This window comes from Mus caroli, unplaced genomic scaffold, assembly GCF_978045245.1.
Source record: "Mus caroli unplaced genomic scaffold, Mus_caroli_1 scaffold_22, whole genome shotgun sequence".
Lineage (NCBI taxonomy): Eukaryota > Metazoa > Chordata > Mammalia > Rodentia > Muridae > Mus > Mus caroli.
The window spans coordinates 15,985,578-16,003,664 of NW_028227277.1; the positions used below are offsets into that span (position 1 = coordinate 15,985,578).

Here is an 18,087-nt window from a genome sequence, read left to right on the forward strand (position 1 = left end):
CCCATTAGTAACAGGAGTGGTATGCACCTGTTTAAAAATTTTCATTGTGTGTATTGAAAGTCAAAATTTTCAAAGTAACTTTACTGCTTTCTTGTTTTTCCACACAGATGGATAACTAGTATTGACAGAACTGCAAGTGGACTTCAAATGCTTACAAGTTTCTTAGGTTTGTGTTGGCTTTCAGGTCTTCTTGTGTTCCTCAAGCTTCCTTGAAAATAATCAATGTCACAGGAAAAACTCTGGGTAACAACTACAGTGGTAACACTCAAGGAAGACACAGTCTTCTCATTTTGTACATAAAGTTACCCGATTCTTTGTTTTGGTCTTCTATGGCAATCAAAATTATAGCCACTGAAACTAGGCAATGAATACTAATTCTTTCTGAATTCAAGGGCCCTTCTGAGAAAGTGTGTAGAGTGATACCTGACACCAGAGGATAGGGTCTTAGAAAAGCATAGCTATGGACACAGATGTCAAAAAAAACATAACACCAGAGGATAGGGTCTTAGAAAAGCATAGCTATGGACACAGATGTCAAACAAAAACATAACTATGGACACAGATGTCAAACAAATACCCATTTCTTTTATTCCTAACAGAAACAAAAATTGTGTAGATAACACTGAAAATAAAAGACAGTGGGAAGCAGCATAGATTTTCTATCATATCATTTTTATGATATGAAATATAGCTCTTCCAAATTTTCTAGACTTTTAACTTTCTTTACATTCTGTCCCTGCAATATGCTAATCTTCCTTAGCCTGGGAATTCTGTCTGAGTTTTCTGACTATGTATGTTCATAGTGAGAAGGGTCCATCATCTGTTAAATGTATTCTCACACAGGTTACATGTATAGGGACTGTGAGCAATGTGGGTCAGCTGGTGTTTATTGAGGCGTCATATCTGAAAGAATAGTCTCCCACATTCAATACAGTTAAAAGACTTCTTTCCTGTATGAAATCATTGGTGTTTTACTAAGTTTGTATTATGACTAAAGGTTTTCTGGCAGTAGGAACACTGATGTATTTTTATTTATTGGTGAGTCAGGTAATGCGTTTTAAAATCTGAATTGTGTTCTTCTGCATGTGTGTGTGTGTGTGTGTGTGTGTGTGTGTGTGTGTGTGTGTGTGTGTGTGTGTGTGTTTGATATGTGTGCACGGCCCAAGGAGAACAGAAGATCTGGAGATACAAGTGGTTTTTATGTCTGTTTTTCGTCTGTTTGTTTGGTTTCGTTTGTTTTTTTCTAGACGAGGCTTGTTTGTTTACCCCTGGCTGTCCTAAAACTCACTCTGTAGACCAGGGTGGCCTCAAACTCAGAAATCTCCCTGCCTCTGCCCTCAACAATTCCTGGGATTGAAGGCATGTGTCACCACTGCCTAGCATCAGGCAGTTTTATTTTATTTTATTTTTTTTTAACTATATTCGGGGCTATAAAAAGAACAGGAAATTTAACATGTACTGTTGACCATTGAGCCATCTCTCCCATCACAATGCAAAAAATAACAAAGATGAATCAGGTAGCAAAATTATGTATAATGGATATGAGGGCTTATCAATAATTGTATAAGAGTTCAATAATCACAACAAAAAGTAAAACATCTTAGTCTAGACATATATATACAAGATGCCAAGTAACTTTCAACAAAACACACAAGAAATTCAATGAAGGAATTCTAGAAATTTCAATAAATGATGCGGCACCAATTGGAAACGGGGATGAGTGTTCTTGGTTTTGAACTTGACTACATCTAGAATTAAATAAAACCCAACTGACTGGGCAAGACTGTAAAGGAATTTCTTCTTTATAATTTGAAATGGTAAGATCCACTTTGAATCTGTATTTTTCAAATGGGAAAAGTCACCTTCAACCTGGCACACAGCTATATAAAAGTTCTGCAGCCTATATAAAAGACATGGAAAAAGAAAGTTATTTTGTTGTTGTTGTTGTTGTTTTTGTTTTGTTTTTTTTCTGTTTTGATTTGTTTTGATTTTTTTTTTTTTTGCCTGTTTGCCCTCATTGGCAAGTCCATTCCTTCCCTGGTATTACAGGCCATTTTTCAGAATTACAGAAGACACTGAACATGACCTGAGACATCCAGCCTCATTGACTGAACAACTATTAGATTCTTTGAACATCAGTTGGTAGAAAGCAATTGTTGATTCACCTCATGTAACTTTAAAGTATATTTAAAGTATATGTAAAGTATATTATATAACAAAATATTACAAATGGTAGAAAATATTACATACCTCTAAAATGCTCAGCATCCTTAATCATCTCAGAAATGCAAATCAAAACAAGCCTGAGATTCCATATTACACCAGTCAGAATGGCTAAGTTAAAAAATTCAGGTGACAGCAGATGCTGGCAAGGATGTGGAAAATCTGGAAAGAACTCATATGCACCTCAACAGAGGAATGGATACAAACAATGTGCTACATTTACACAATGGAGTACTCAGCGATTAAAAAGAATGAGTTTATGAAATTCCTAGGTAAATGGTTGGACCTGGAGGGCATCATCCTGAGTCAGGTAACCCAATCACAAAAGAACTCACACAATATGTACTCACTGATAAGTGGATATTAGCCCAGAAACTTAGTATACCCCAGATATAAGAGACAATTTGAAAAACACATGAAACTAAAGAAGAACGAACACCAAAGTGTGGACACTTTGTCTCTTCTTAGAATTGGGAACAATCACCCATGGAAGGAGTTACAGAGACAAGGTTTGGAGCTGAGACAAAAAGATGGACAATATAAAGAGTGCCATATCCAGAGAACCATCCCATAATTAGCCTCCAAACGATGACACCATTGCATACACTAGCAAGTGTTTGCTGAAAGGACCCTGATATAGCTGTCTCTTGTGACACTAGGACGAGGCCTAGCAAACACATAAGTGGATGCTCACAGTCAGCTATTGGATGGATCACAGGGCCTCCAGTGGAGGAGCTAGAGAAAGTATCCAAGTTGCTAAAGAGATCTGCAACCATGTAGGTGCAACAACATTATCAACTAACCAGTATCCCGGAGTTCTTACTCTAGCAGCATATGTATCAAAAGATGACCTAGAAGGCCGTCACTGGAAAGAGAAGCCCATTGGACAAACAAACTTTATATGTCCTAGTACAGAAGATGACAGGGCCAAAAAGTGGGAAAGGGAGGGTAGGGGAGGGGGGCAGAGGACATGGGGGACTTTTGGGATAGCATTGGAATTGGAATTGAGGAAAATATGTAATAAAAAAAAAGAAAACAAAACTGCCAGTTGAGGTTGAGCATCTATTTAATATCATCTCAAGAGAACTCTACAGAGGAAAATTAAAAATTAAAAATAAATAAATAAATAAACAAACAAACAAATAAATAAATAAATAATATATAATATATACATCATAGTTTTATAAAATCATGTATATATATATAATTTTTATTTTTTATAATCAAACTCAGGGGTGAAATCAACCAAGTGGAAAGAAGAAGAACAATTCAAAGAATCAACCAATCGAGGAGCTGGTTCTTTGAGAAAATCAACAAGATAGATAAACCCTTAGCCAGACTCACTAGAGGGCATAGGGAAATTATTCTAATTAACAAAATCAGAAATGAAAAGGGAGACATAACAAGAGACTCTTAAGAAACCCAAAACACCATCAGATTCTTTTACAAAAGGCTATAGTCAACAAAACTGGAGAACCTGGATGAAATGGACAAGTTTCTAGACAGATACCAGGTACCAAAGTTAAGTCAAGATCAGGTTAATGATCTAAACAGTCCCATATCCCCTAAAGAAATAGAAGCAGTCATTAATAGTCTCTCAACCACAAAAGCCCAGGACCAGATGGGTTTAGTGCAGAATTCTACCAAACCTTCAAAGAAGATCTAATCCCAGTTCTTCACAAACTATTCCACAAAATAGAATCAGAAGGTACTCTACCCAACTCATTCTATGAAGCCACAATTACTCTGATACCTAAACCACATAAAGACCCAACAAAGATAGAGAATTTCAGACCAATTTCTCTTATGAATATTGATGCAAAAATCCTCAATAAAGTTCTCCCTAACCGAATTCAAGAACACATCAAAACAATCATCCATCCTGACCAAGTAGGTTTCATCCAAGGGACGCAAGGATGGTTCAATATACGAAAATCCATCAATGTAATCCATTATATAAACAAACTCAAAGACAAAAACCACATGATCATCTCGTTAGATGCTGAAAATGCATTTGACAAAATCCAACACCCATTCATGATAAAAGTCTTGGAAAGATCAGGAATTCAAGGCCCATACATAACCATAGTAAAGGCAATATACAACAAACCAGTAACCAACATCAAAGTAAATGGTGAGAAGCTGGAAGAAATCCCACTAAAATCAGGGATTAGACAAGGCTGCCCACTCTCTCCCTACCTATTCAACATTGTACTTGAAGTCCTAGCCAGAGCAATTAGACAACAAAAGGAGATCAAGGGGATACCAATCGGAAAAGAAGAAGTCAAAATTTCGCTTTTTGCAGATGATATGATAGTGTACATGAGTGACCCTAAAAATTCCACCAGAGATCTCCCAAGCCTGATAAATAGCTTCGGTGAAGTAGCTGGATATAAAATTAACTCAAGCAAGTCAATGGCCTTTCTGTACACAAAGGATAAACAGGCAGAGAAGGAAATTAGGGAAACAACACCTTTCTCAATAGTCACAAACAATATAAAATACCTTGGCGTGACTCTAACAAAGGAAGTGAAAGATCTGTATGACAAGAACTTCAAGTCCCTGAAGAAAGAAATTAAAGAAGATCTCAGAAGATGGAAAGACCTCCCATGCTCATGGATTGGCAGGATCAACATTGTAAAAATGGCTATCTTACCAAAAGCAATCTACAGATCCAATGCAATCCCCATCAAAATTCCAACTCAATTATTCAACGAACTAGAAAGGGCAATCTGCAAATTCATCTGGAACAACAAAAAACCTAGGATAGCAAAAACTCTTCTCAAGGATAAAAGAACCTCTGGTGGAATCACCATTCCTGACCTAAAGCTGTACTACAGAGCAATTGTGATAAAAACTGCATGTTACTGGTATAACGACAGACAAGTAGACCAATGGAACAGAATTGAAGACCATGAGATCAACCCACATACCTATGGTCACTTGATCTATGACAAGGGAGCAAAAACCAACCAGTAGAAAAAAGACAGCATTTTCAACCAATGGTGCTGTCACAACTGGCGGTTATCATGTAGAAGAATGCGAATTGATCCATTCCTATCTCTTTGTACTAAGGTCAAATCTAAGTGGATTAAGGAACTCCACATAAAACAAGAGACACTGAAAGTTATAGAGGAGAAAGTATGGAAAAGCCTCGAAGATATGGGTACAGGGGAAAAATTCCTGAATAGAACAGCCAAGGCTTATGCTGTAAGATTGAGAATTGTTAAATGGGACCTCATAAAGTTGCAAAGCTTCTGCAAGGCAAAAGACACTGTCAAGAAGACAAAAAGACCACCAACAGATTGGGAAAGGATCTTTACCTATCCTAAATCAGATAGGGGACTAATATCCAATATATATAAGGAACTCAAGAAGGTGGACTCCAGAAAATCAAATAACCCCGTTAAAAAATGGGGCTCAGAACTGAACAAAGAATTCTCACCTGAGGAATACCGAATGGCAGAGAAGCACCTGAAAAAATGTTCAACATCCTTAATCATCAGAGAAATGCAACTCAAAACAACCCTGAGTGTCCACCTCACACCAGTCAGAATGGCTAAGATCAAAAATTCAGGTGACAGCAGATGCTGGCGAGGATGTGGAGAAAGAGGAACACTTCTTCATTGTTGGTGGGATTGCAAGCTGGTACAACCACTCTGGAAATCAGTTTGGCGGTTCCTCAGAAAATTGAACATAATACTACCAGAGGATCCAGCAATACCTCTCCTGGGCATATATCCAGAAGATGTTCCAACCGGTAAGAAGGACACATGCTCCACTATGTTCATAGAAGCCTTATTTATAATAGCCAGAAGCTGGAAAGAATCCAGATGCCCCTCAAAAGAGGAATGGATACAGAAAATGTGGTACATTTACACAATGGAGTACTACTCAGCTATTAAAAGGAATGAATTTATAAAATTCCTAGGCAAATGGATGGATCTGAATGGCATCATACTGAGTGAGGTAACATATTCACAAAGGAACTCACACAATATGTACTCTCTGAGAAGTGGATATTAGCCCAAAAACTTAGGATACCCAAGATATAAGATACAATTTGCTAAACGCATGAAACTCAAGAAGAACGAAGACCAAAGTGTGGACACTGTGCCCCTTCTTGGAATTGGGAACAAAACACCCATGGAAAGAGTTACAGAGACAAAGTTTGGAGCTGTGAAGAAAGGATGGACCATCTAAAGGCTGCTATATCCAGGGATCCATCCCATAATCAACTTCCAAACGCTGACACCATTACATACACTAGCATGATTTTGCTGAAAGGACCCAGATATAGCTGTCTCTTGTGAGACAATGCCGGGGCCTAGCAAACACAGAAGTCGATGCTCACAGTCAGTTATTGGATGGATCACAGGGCCCCCAATGGAGGAGCTAGAGAAAGTACCCAAGGAGCAAAAGGGAACTGCAACCGCATAGGTGGAACATTATTATGAACTAACCAGTACCCCAGAGCTCTTGACTCTAGCTGCATTTGTATCAAAAGATGGCCTAGTCAGCCATCACTGGAAAGAGAGGCCCATTGGACTTGCCAACTTTATATGCCCCAGTACAGGGGAATGCCAGGGCCAAGGGGTGGAGGTGGGTGAGTGGGGGACTTGTGGTGGAGTGTATTGGGGACTTTTTGGATAGCATTGGAAATGTAATTGAGGAAAATACCTAATAAAAATAAATAAATAAATAAATAAATAAATAAATAAATAAATAAATAAATAAATAAATAAATAAAATTATATAAAATATATACATATACATCATAGTTTTATAAAATCATGCATTATATATATATATAATTTTTATTTTTTATTTATTTACTTAATTATTTTTGCTGTACGTTTTGTTTCCCTAGAGAGCCATGACACATAATAGGTAAAAGAATCAGCCTCAATCTCAACTTCAAACTGTTTTTAAATTAATTCACAAGGGCATGGATTTAAATGTAAGAACAAAATAAAAGATTTAGGAAAACTGGAAGATATCTATGACTAAGTGAATTAAGAGTTCTAGATTTCATGGAAGAAATATTCATTCTAAAAGGAATAATTGATCCTCATTAAAACTAAGAACTTTTATGCTGAGCTGGATCGTGGTGGTGGTTGTGGTTGTGGTGGTGGTGGTGGTGGTGGTGGTGGTGGTGGTGGTGGTGGTGGTGGTGGTGGTGGTGGTAGTACATGTTTTAAACTCAGATCTTGGGAGGCAAAGGCAGGTGAGTTTGTGGTCAGGCCTGTGTACAGAGTTATCTTGAAGATGGCCAGGGTTATGCAGAGAAAATATATCTTGAAAAACAAACAACCCAAAAAACAAAAAATAACATAGAAAAGAAATATTTTTCTGTAGCAGTTCCTGATTCAACAGTGAAGAAGCAATCTAAATCAATTATAACCCAAAAGGTAATTTCTCCCAAGGTGTATTTTTCATGAGCACAGTCCAGGTTACACAGTGCATACACAAAGGAAAGGAGTTATTTTTACCTACAGAGTTGGTTAGCTTGTAGAGGTCCAGCATTAAAGCAGTGTATAGTGCCTCCTTGGATGTGTTAAGTATAGCCCCTTCTTCCTCAGATAAATACATTTGTATATCTTCAAATGTTAACAAGTCCTAAAGAAGAGAAAGGACTTGAATTTCGTACTGAAGCAGAAGCAGTTCTAGTACCTGCCTGTGAATCATGTCATAGGCTGCATGCTGAAGAAATTATCAGTAAAGGATTTAGGTGGAGAAATTGAGATGACCAGAGGTAGGCAAGTGGACAAGTTAATTGGTTGTAAAATACCCAGTTTCCACTCTGATCGTGCCAAGTATAGTCCCATGGAGATCAGTAAGGTCGAATGTACCCGATAACATTTGGTGTCTTAGCAGCAGGGAAAAACTAAATGAGACTGCCTGAAAAAGGGAAATGTTAAAATAAAAGAAAACAATAACAAAAAGCAATCTGACTTTCTCCAACCCCTCTAAGGTCCGGTAGCCTTCATGGCTACTTAACACCACCAAACCACTAGGAAATACTAGTGTTGGGCACATTGTTGTGTTGCCATAAAGCTGCCCTGATCATTTGCTTTCTTGGGTGTTATCCTTCATGAAGTGATTTCTCTCTTTTCCTTCTCTGTAAAATATAAAAGACTGAACTTAAAAGCACTATCTGAAGTTATACATGAGTCCCAACCTCTCTCTATAAGATCTGGTTACCATGAGTCAGCCAAAATAAACTCCGCCTGACATTCTTAGGTTGGATTATGAAAGAGGTGGTTTCTGTTGTCACTTAGTTCCCCCATCACTAGCAGCACCTAGAACATGGCACTAGGGTACACAGGCCAGTGGAAGTCCTCCTCTCTCAACTCATGGATGTATTTTCATAAAAGGATACGAGTCCCAGTATCTATTCTGCCTCTAGAGAACATAAATGCTAGCCCATGCTCCTATACTGAAAAAAACTCTCAATCACCATAGATAGAGAAAATAATATATTCCATGACAAAACCAATTTTACACATAACGTTTCCATAAATCCAGCCCTACAAAGAATAATAGATGGAAAACACCCACTGAAGGAGTGAAACTACACCCTAGAAGAAGCAAGAAAGTAATCTTTCAACAAATCCACACAAACGTACTTCCACCTCTAACAAGAAAATTAATATGAAGTAATCATATACCTTAATATCTGTTAATATGAAAATTAATATTACCAACATAACCTAATTAATTGAAATTCAAAAATGTGAGTATTTAGAAATTAGCCGTGTGTCATTCTGTTATCCCTAATTTGGAAAATGGGATTAATAGGTCCAATGTTGTACAATCCATATAGTCTTTCTGCTTTTTTGTACATAATACAGTCTTGCTGTGTGCCACATAATGGTCTTGAAATTATGCTTCTCCTATCTCAGCCTCTCTATTTGTAGGATTGTTTATTTGTTGTTTTTACACTATACTATGGTTTTTAAAACAGGTTATATATTTCAAAACTGTTTATAAACCAAAGTTAATGTAGACAATTAATTTGGGAGGTGGCTTATAAGAGAAAAACAAAGAGTGAGACTGAAGATTTTGCTTGATATTTATTATTATTATATCAATTCTGAAGAAGAGGACTTTATAAGTTACTACTATTCTGAGATGAATGCTTTTGAAAAAAAATCACATCCAATGAAACTGAATCCTACCCTCAACTAACTTCTGTGACACCCTCCAAGCAGAACCATTCTTCTTTGAAACAGTTGATGAATGACTTCAGGGATAGACCATCTTAATACACACACCATTCCTTAAGTGAATGTACCCTGTAACATGTATTCTGAGAATGACAACAATCACTCAAGTCAAATAGCTTTGACCATAGCAGGAAATTAGTATCCAAAATCATGCCTTCAATTCATTCCTTGGTGCAGCAGAATTGTGAACTCTTATCTTAGCTACTATGGAGGTAAAATTCTTTGGTGATGTGAGGGAAATTCAAGTAGATCCTTATTACAATGAAATCCAGTGTTCATAAACTGTTCTTATTTTGTTTGAATCACAGTAAGCCAAGATTTTTTTTTAATTTCATTTTTTGTTAGATATTTTCATTTACATTCCAATATTCCCCTACACCCTTCCCCGTCCTTGCTCCCCAGCCCACCTACTCCCAACTCCTGTCCCTGGCAGTACTCTGTACTGAGGCATATAACCTTCTCAAAACCAAGGGCCTCTCCACCCACAGATGGCCTACCAGGCTATCCCCTGCTACATATTCAACTACAGACACAAGCTCTGGAGGTACTGGTTAGTTCATAATTTGTTCCTTATTTAGGGTTTCAAATCCCCTCAGCTCCTGGGGTACTTTCTCTAGCTCCTCCATTGGAGGCCATGTGTTCCAATCAATAGGTGACTGTGAGCATCTACTTTTGTATTTGCCAGTCATTGAACTAGCCTCACACAAGACAGCTTCAGAGTCCTGTTAGCATAATCTGTATGTCAAGATTTTTAAGCTCTACTAAAAACAAAACAAACAAACAAACAAAAAAACAAAAAAAAATACTATTTATGTTCATTAAAAAAACTAATAGTGATATATTATTTGAAAATATAATACAGTTAATATATTTGGAGTTACTTAAAATTTATATTGAGAAAAATGTATTTTCAGTATTGCTGCAGACAAACATCTACATAAGACTATTCAATTGATTGTTGTTTTATATCAAAAAAACTTTATAATATTCATTTTATTGTTACAATATTTTATAAATATTAAGGAACATGATAAAAAATGAAAGGTTTAATAGGTTTTGAGTGGGTATCAGCTAGAGGAGTTGTGGTACAAAAGAAAAATAAGAATGTGATGTAAGTCTGTTTACATAAAATATGCTTTTAGATGTTAACAAATTCAGATAAATTGAAATTATGTATATTTTCTTATCATAATGCATTAAAACTTAAATCAAAACTATTTCTAGAACTGGTGGGATTGCTCAACAGTTAGGAGCACTGGCTAATCTTTTACAGATCCTGAGTTCATTTCTCAGCAAAAACATGGTGGCTTACTACCGTTTATAAAGTGATCTGATGCCGCCTTCTGTCATGTAGGTGACCACATAAACAGAGCACTCACACATTTTAATAATGATAGACTTAAAAACTTTAAAATGTTTCTATTATTGTTTATTATTATTATTATTATTATTATTATTATTATTATTATTATGCCTAACTTCTTCCTTCCATTTCTTTCCACCAAACTAGCCCATATATCCCTCTTTGGTCTTTTTTAAAGTTATAGCCTTTTTGAAAAACTAATATACAAGTAGGAAAACATTGAAAGTAAATGGGCAGAATGCCCTAGGATGCATGAAATACACACTAGTCTAGTTGAAAAAAAGAAAAGAAAAACTAGCTATTAAGAGCAACTTTTGGTTCGGCAGTAGTGGTTCATGCCTGCATTTGGGAGGCAGAAGCCAAGATTTCTGAATTCAAGGCCAGCCTGTTGTAAGTTCCAGAAAAATCAGGGCTACAGAGAGAAACCCGGTTTAGAAAAAAAAAATAATAATAAATAAAACCAAAAAACAAAAACAAACAAACAAACAAAATCACCTGTTCTATGCAGAGGACGGGGCACAAAGCACCCACATAGTGGCTCACAATTTGTGCACAGTCACGTTTTCAGAGAATCAGTGCTCTCTTCCAGCCTCTGTATGCAACAGAGGCATAAGTGAGAGAGAGGGTCTGCCCAGTCAAGCACATAAGTGAGAGAGAGGGCCTGCAAGGCCTAATGTATGAGTGAGAGAGAGGGCCTGGGCTGCCTAGCACATAAGTGAGAGAGAGGGCCAGAGAGGCTAAGCACATAAGTGAGAGAGAGGGCCTGCACTGCCTAGCACACTCTTCTAATCCAGCTCAATACAAGGAAGGTGGAGACAGGAGGGTACCAGAGGTTGTAGGGATTCTGGATGCTCCTTTCTGAACTCTTAGGACAGCATAGACTCTTCTGGTTTGCGTATGTACATGCAGAAGTCCACAAAATTAAATTCTTTCGCACATAAATAAATAAAATCCAAAAATGCTTACAAGAGCCTCTACAGTTGAAATTAACTAGTGTCATTTGCAGTGTTTCATATGTTACACATTTGTTCAAGTTTTTCAAGTTTGTAAGGGCTTATCAACCTATAAACAGGAAATCATTTGTCTTAAAGCCAGTAGCTTATTCCCACCTCCTGAAAACTCACTTCAAAGTGATGGTACCTGGTACTCCATGTACGCATGCGCAGGGTATATTCAGCCAATCAACGCAGGCCTTGGGTGAGACCTTTTATGTCCATTTGGCATCACTAAGTGTACTTAGAGACCTCTATCCGGGCATGGCTCCTGACAACAGTTTTTTTTTTCCTTTGAGGATCTGAGCACGGAAGGGTGCAGTTGGAAGGTTTTCTCCTCTTAGATGATCTGTAAGTGATAGTTGGCTCTGATCATGGTTGTTGGACAGTTAATCGAGGTGTTATGGGGTGGGGCATCTCAGGCCCAGGTGGCCATTATGTGAGGAAAAGGCTCCTCATAGTCATTTCCTCTGGGATCTGAGGGAGAATGGAAGGTGGAGGACCGTATTCATGGAAGAGGATTGAACAGGTCAGGGGCATAGAGGATTGGGAACCCTTTGAAGAGAAAAGCTTGGGGCCTTGGGATAGGATCAGAGAGCCGGCTGCAGGACTAGGGGTCGGGGGCCAGGGAGCCATGGGTGAGAAGCCTTGGCGCTTGTCCTGTGTGCTGTTCAGGATCCATTAGAAACACACTGAGGATTCCTCCCTCCTCGTTGTCTAGTCAACGGTGTGTTCCTTTGATATACACTTTATGGACATTGCAGACAGTAGAGTTGTATAAGAAGAATGAATGAAAAGAAGAAGAGGAGATATTGCAAGAGATTCATAAGTCAACTGGGATGGATTCTGACCACGGATCCTTCCATCTCAATTGCCCATTTATTGGGATTAAAGACTTGCACTACCATGTTCAGCTTTTTCTCTCAATTTTATTTCTGTAGGATGGGATCTATCTTTGTAGTTCCGGCTGCCCTGTCTTGGGATGGCCTCGAACTTACAATCTTCAGATGTTTGAAATCCTCGGCTTCCCCAAATCCCCATTTTCTCCAATATAAGGCCTTTATGTTTGGGTGGTGGTGATGAGTGTTTCTTGTAGACTAAGCGTTGGGCCTTTTTGATATGAACATAAAGTTACCATGTTCGTTATCTTTCTGGATAGAACTGTGAGTTTACCTTAGACTGAGATAAACTGATAAACAGAATTGCTTATGTTTTGTTTAAAAAGGAATGTATGGGAGATTCAACCAAAATTCAGATGCCTCAAAGATTACAGGCGAACAAATTTTGCTCATCGTTTTCTGGAAGGAGGGGAGGAATCACATATTGAAGTGTGGCCAGGTTATGTCTTTTTTAAACTGAGAAATGGCAGATTGTTAACTTTGGTTCTGAAGGAGTTTTTTTTTTTTTAAATAAGTTAAAGAAGTTTTTGAAACAAGTTGTGAGGGAAAGGGACATGGTAAATAGGATACATGGAGAAAATGTTCCTGGGAAGTATATATATATATGTGTGTGTGTGTGTGTCTGTGTGTGTGTGTATGGGTATATGTGTGTATGTGTGTGTGTGTGTGTGTGTGTATGTGTGTGTGTGTGTATGTGTATATTTGTGTATATATACACACACACATATATATGCATCATCATATTGAATATGTATACAGAACTCTCTGATAAAGACAAATGATTAAAAATACTATATGTTAAAAAACAAAAGAAATGATCTTTCATTGAGCTAAGATAATTATTTGACTTTTTGTCATTTTAATTATTTAAATGATACCTTTTATTCAGATAACTAAGTTCTTTTTTTTCTTTTAATTTTTATTTTTTTTTAAACTAAGAGGACTATTAAGTTCTTAAGAGAAGAATGGCGCTTAAGAAACTGATGGTGATACCAAAGGAAGGTTACTTATTACATTTGGACTTTGATGATGAAGAAGATGACATAAGTGTTTCAGAGGAATCTCTTACTAAAGGTATAGCATATCCAGTGTTGGGCATTAATTGTGTCCTGCATTTCATTAGACCTTTACCTAGTCTCCTAAAATGGAAGAAATCTTTGTTAAGAGTTTTCATAGACTTCATTTCTAATTTTACCTATATTTATCTATTCTTATACACGAGTTTTAGCAGCACATATACCTACTCTTGAAACTATAGTCACAATATGTTGAGAAACAATAACTTGCTATGATTTTGCCCAGGAAAAAACCTGACATAGTTCCTATAATATCTTTGCCATACATGAATTTATTTCATAAAACCTGCAAATAAATTATTTCATTTCTTTTTCTATTATATACTTACTTTATTTACATTTCACATGTTATCAACTTTTCCACTTTCCCTTCCAAAAATCCCCTGTCCTCTCCCCTCTCCCCCTGCTCCCCAACACACCCACTCCCAATTCCTAGCCCAGGCATTTCCCAATACTGGGGCATAGGACTTTATAGGAACAAGTGGCTCTCCTCCCATTGATGACCAACTAGTCCATCCTCTGCTACATATGCAGCTGGGTCCATATGCCCCACTATTTCTTTTCTTTGATTGGTGGTTTAGTCCCAGAGAATTGTGGGGTTACTTGTTAGTTTATGGTTTTTTTTTTTTCCTTCTAAGTTCCTGTAAACTCCTTAAGCTCCTTGGGTACTTTCTCTAGCTCCATATTTGGGGACCCTGTGCTCAGTCCAATGGATGTCAGTGAACATCCACTTCTTTATTGGTCAGGCACTGGCAGTTCCTCTCAAGAGACAACTATATCAGTCTCCTGTCCCCAAGCTCTTGGTGTATCTTCAATAGTATCTGGGTTTGGTGGCTGTTTATGAGATGGATCCCCAAGTGAGGCAGTGTATGGATTCGTTCAGTCTAAGCTCCAAACTTTGTCTCTGTAACTCCTCCCATGGATATTTTGTTCCCCATTCTAAGAAGGAACAACATAATCACACTTTGGTCTTTCTTCTTGAGTTTCATGGGTTTTGCAAATTTTACCTTGGTCATTCTGGGATTCAGGGATAATATCCATTTATCAATGATTGCATATTATATGTGTTCTTTTGTGATTGGGTTATCTCACTTAGGAAGATATCATCCAGAGCCATCCATTTGTCTAAGAATTTCATTAAATCATTGCTTTTAATAGCTGTGTAGTAATTCATTATAGAAAAAGTACCATATTTTCTATATTGATTCTTCTAAAGAGAGTCACCTGATTTCTTTTCAGATTCTTGTTATTATACATAAAGCTGCTATAAACATAGTGAAGCATGTGTCCTTATTACAAGTTGGAACATCTTTTGGGTATATGCCCAGGAGGACTATTGCTGGATCTTCTAGTAGAATTATGTCCAATTTTCTGAGGAACCACCAGTCTGATTTCCAAACTGGTTGTAACAGCTTGCAAATCCACCAGCAATGGAGTGTTCATATTTCAACACATTCTCGCCAGCATCTGCTGTTATCTGAATTTTACATCTTAGCCATTCTGACAGGTGTGAGGTGGAATCTCTGGGTTATTTTGACTTACATTTCCCTGATGATTAAGGATGTTGAATATTTTTTAGGTGCTTCTAAATCATTCGGTATTCCTTAGTTGGGAATTATTTGTTTAGCTCTGTCCCAATTTTTAAAAATAGAGAAAATTGATTTTCTGGAGTCCAGATTTTTCATCTCTTTATATGTATTAGATATTAGACCCCTATCTTATTTAGGATTGGGAAAGATTTTTTTCCCCAATCTGTTGGATGCAGTTTTGTCCTATTGATAGTGTCCTTGACCTTACAGAAGCTTAGCAATTTTATGAGGTTCAATTTTTCCATGTTATTCTTGCAGCACAAGCCATTGCTGCTCTTTTTTTTTTTTTCTTTTCATCAAGAATTTTCCCCCTTTTCCCTTGTTCCATGTTCTTCCCCACTTTCTTCTCTATAAGTTTCATTGTCTCTGGTTTTATGTACAGTTCCTTGATCCACTTAGACTTGAGCATTGTACAAGGGATGAGAATAGATCAATATGCCTTCTTCTACATGCTAATTGCCGATTGAGCCAGCACCACTGTTTGAAAATGCTGTCTTCGTTCCACTGGATTGTTTTAGCTCCTTTGTCAAAGATCAAGTGTCCATATGTGTGTGGGTTTATTTCTCTGTCTTCAGTTCTATTTCATTTATCTACTTGTCTATCATCACTCTACCTGTACCATGCCATTTTTATCACAATTGCTCTGTAGTACAGCTTGAGTTCACGCATGGTTATTCCACAAAAGGTTCTTTTATTGTTGGGGATAGTTTTTTCTATCTTAGGGTTGTTTTTTGTCTTGTTTTGTTTTTGTTTTTGTTTGTTTGTTTGTTTTGTTTAATTTCAGGTGAATTTGCAAATTGTCCTTTCTAACTCAGTGAAGAATTAAGTTGGTATTTTGATGGGGATTGCATTGAATCTATAGATTCCTTTTGGTAGGACAGCCATTTTTACTCTATTAATCCTTCCAATCCATGTGCATGGGCTATCTTTCCATCTTCTGAGATCTTTTTTGATTTCTTTCTTCAGAGATTTGAAGTTTTTATCATATGTATTTTTCTCTTCATAAGTTAGATTCACACCAAGGTATTTTATATTATTTGTGACTATTGTGAAAGATGTTTTTTTGTTTGTTTGTTTGTTTGTTTTTTGTTTAGTTTGTTTTTCATCCTGCTTTTCCTTTGTGTAGAAAAAGGCCATTGACTTGTTTGAGTTAATTTTATATTCAACTACAGCACTGAAGTTGTGTATCAGGTTTAGGATTTCTCTGGCAATTTTTTGGGTCACTGATACATGCTATCATATCATCTGGAAATAGTGATATTTTGACTTCTTCCTTTCCAATTTTTATTCATTTGTTCTCCTTTTGTTTTCTAATTACTCTGGATATGTCTTCAACTACTATATTGAATAGGTAGGGAGAAAGTGGGCAGACTTGTCTAGTCCCTGATATAGTGGGATTGTTTCAAGTTTCTCACCATTTAGTTTAATGCTGGCTACTGGTTTGCTGTCCATTGTTTTTTTTTTTTTTTTTTTTATGTTTAGATATGGGCCTTGCATTCCTGATCTTTCTTGGACTTTCATTATAAATGGGTGTGCATTTTGTCAAATACTTTCTCAGCATCTAATGAGTTGAGCATGTTGTTTTTGTCTTTGAGTTTATTTCTATAGTGGATTAATTTGATGGATTTCCATATATTAAACCATCCCAGGGATGAAGCCTACTTGAACATGATGGATGATCGTTTTGATGTATTCTTTGATTCAGTTTGCAAGGATTTTATTGAGTATTTTTGCTTTGATATTCATATGGGAAAATGGTCTGAAGTTTCCTTTCTTCATTGGGTCTTTGTATCATTTGAATATAATTGTAATCTGGCTTCATAGAATAAACTCAATAGTATTCCTTCTCTTCTGATTTTGCATAATAGTTTGAAGAATATTGGTATTAGGTCTCCATGTGTAAGACCCCCGAAACTGGACCTCCACTGAAGCCCATTCAAGTCCCAGAATGAGCTGGCCAGCACCCCAATGACTCAAGAGAAAACTATACCTGATGCAAACAGAAAGAGGTTTTATTATCAGCTAGCTGAGGACAAACTCCTTCCACCGTGCAGGGCAGGGGAGTTTGACCCTGAGCTGTGACAGAAGGGGGCTTTTAACAGCTGGCTGAGGAATTGGGATGAAAGTTCAGAGGAGTTGGGAACAGATGGGAGGAGTTTGGAGAAGAGTTGGGAGGAGTTGTAAAGAGTTGAGAGGAATGTTGTTCTCTGCCTGGATGTCTTTCGTAAAGTTACAATTATCACATCTCTGGCTGTAAGGCTCAGAAACAAAAAGGCTTTCTGCAGGCTATAAATAACAAAGAGCTTCTTTCTGAATGCATTTGTAGAGATCAGGGACAACAAGCTTGGGGAATATCCAGGGGCTTTACCTTCCAGGGAGAACTGCTCTAAGTTGCAGTCTCACATTCCCCACTACTTCTTCTACATAGTTCTAGTCTTAAAACTAGGAAAAATAACCACTAGCCCAGCTGCCAAACAACGCCAACATGAGGTCACAGCTCTGGGATTTGTAACCTTGAGAGCCTCAAAATGCACTTGAATGAGACAAAAGTTTCTCTTGCCGTCGTACGAGGAAGGGAGGAGGTTCCTGTGCACTGCCTGGTGAATATGAGCAGCACTGGGCCATTGAGCCATGGTGGGCTGGGTGCAGGAGCCCAGCACATGCTGGAGTAGCGGTGGTGGTGTTTGCCAAAAGCAGCAGGTAGGTGTTTTTTGTT

The 18,087-nt window shown here is 37.4% G+C and overlaps 1 pseudogene; it reads left to right on the forward strand.

The window, feature by feature from the left end:
• The first annotated feature begins 13,671 nt into the window (after window positions 1–13,671).
• The window catches only part of LOC147000076 (X-linked lymphocyte-regulated protein PM1-like), a 31,336-nt pseudogene continuing 26,920 nt past the window's right edge, over window positions 13,672–18,087 (forward strand).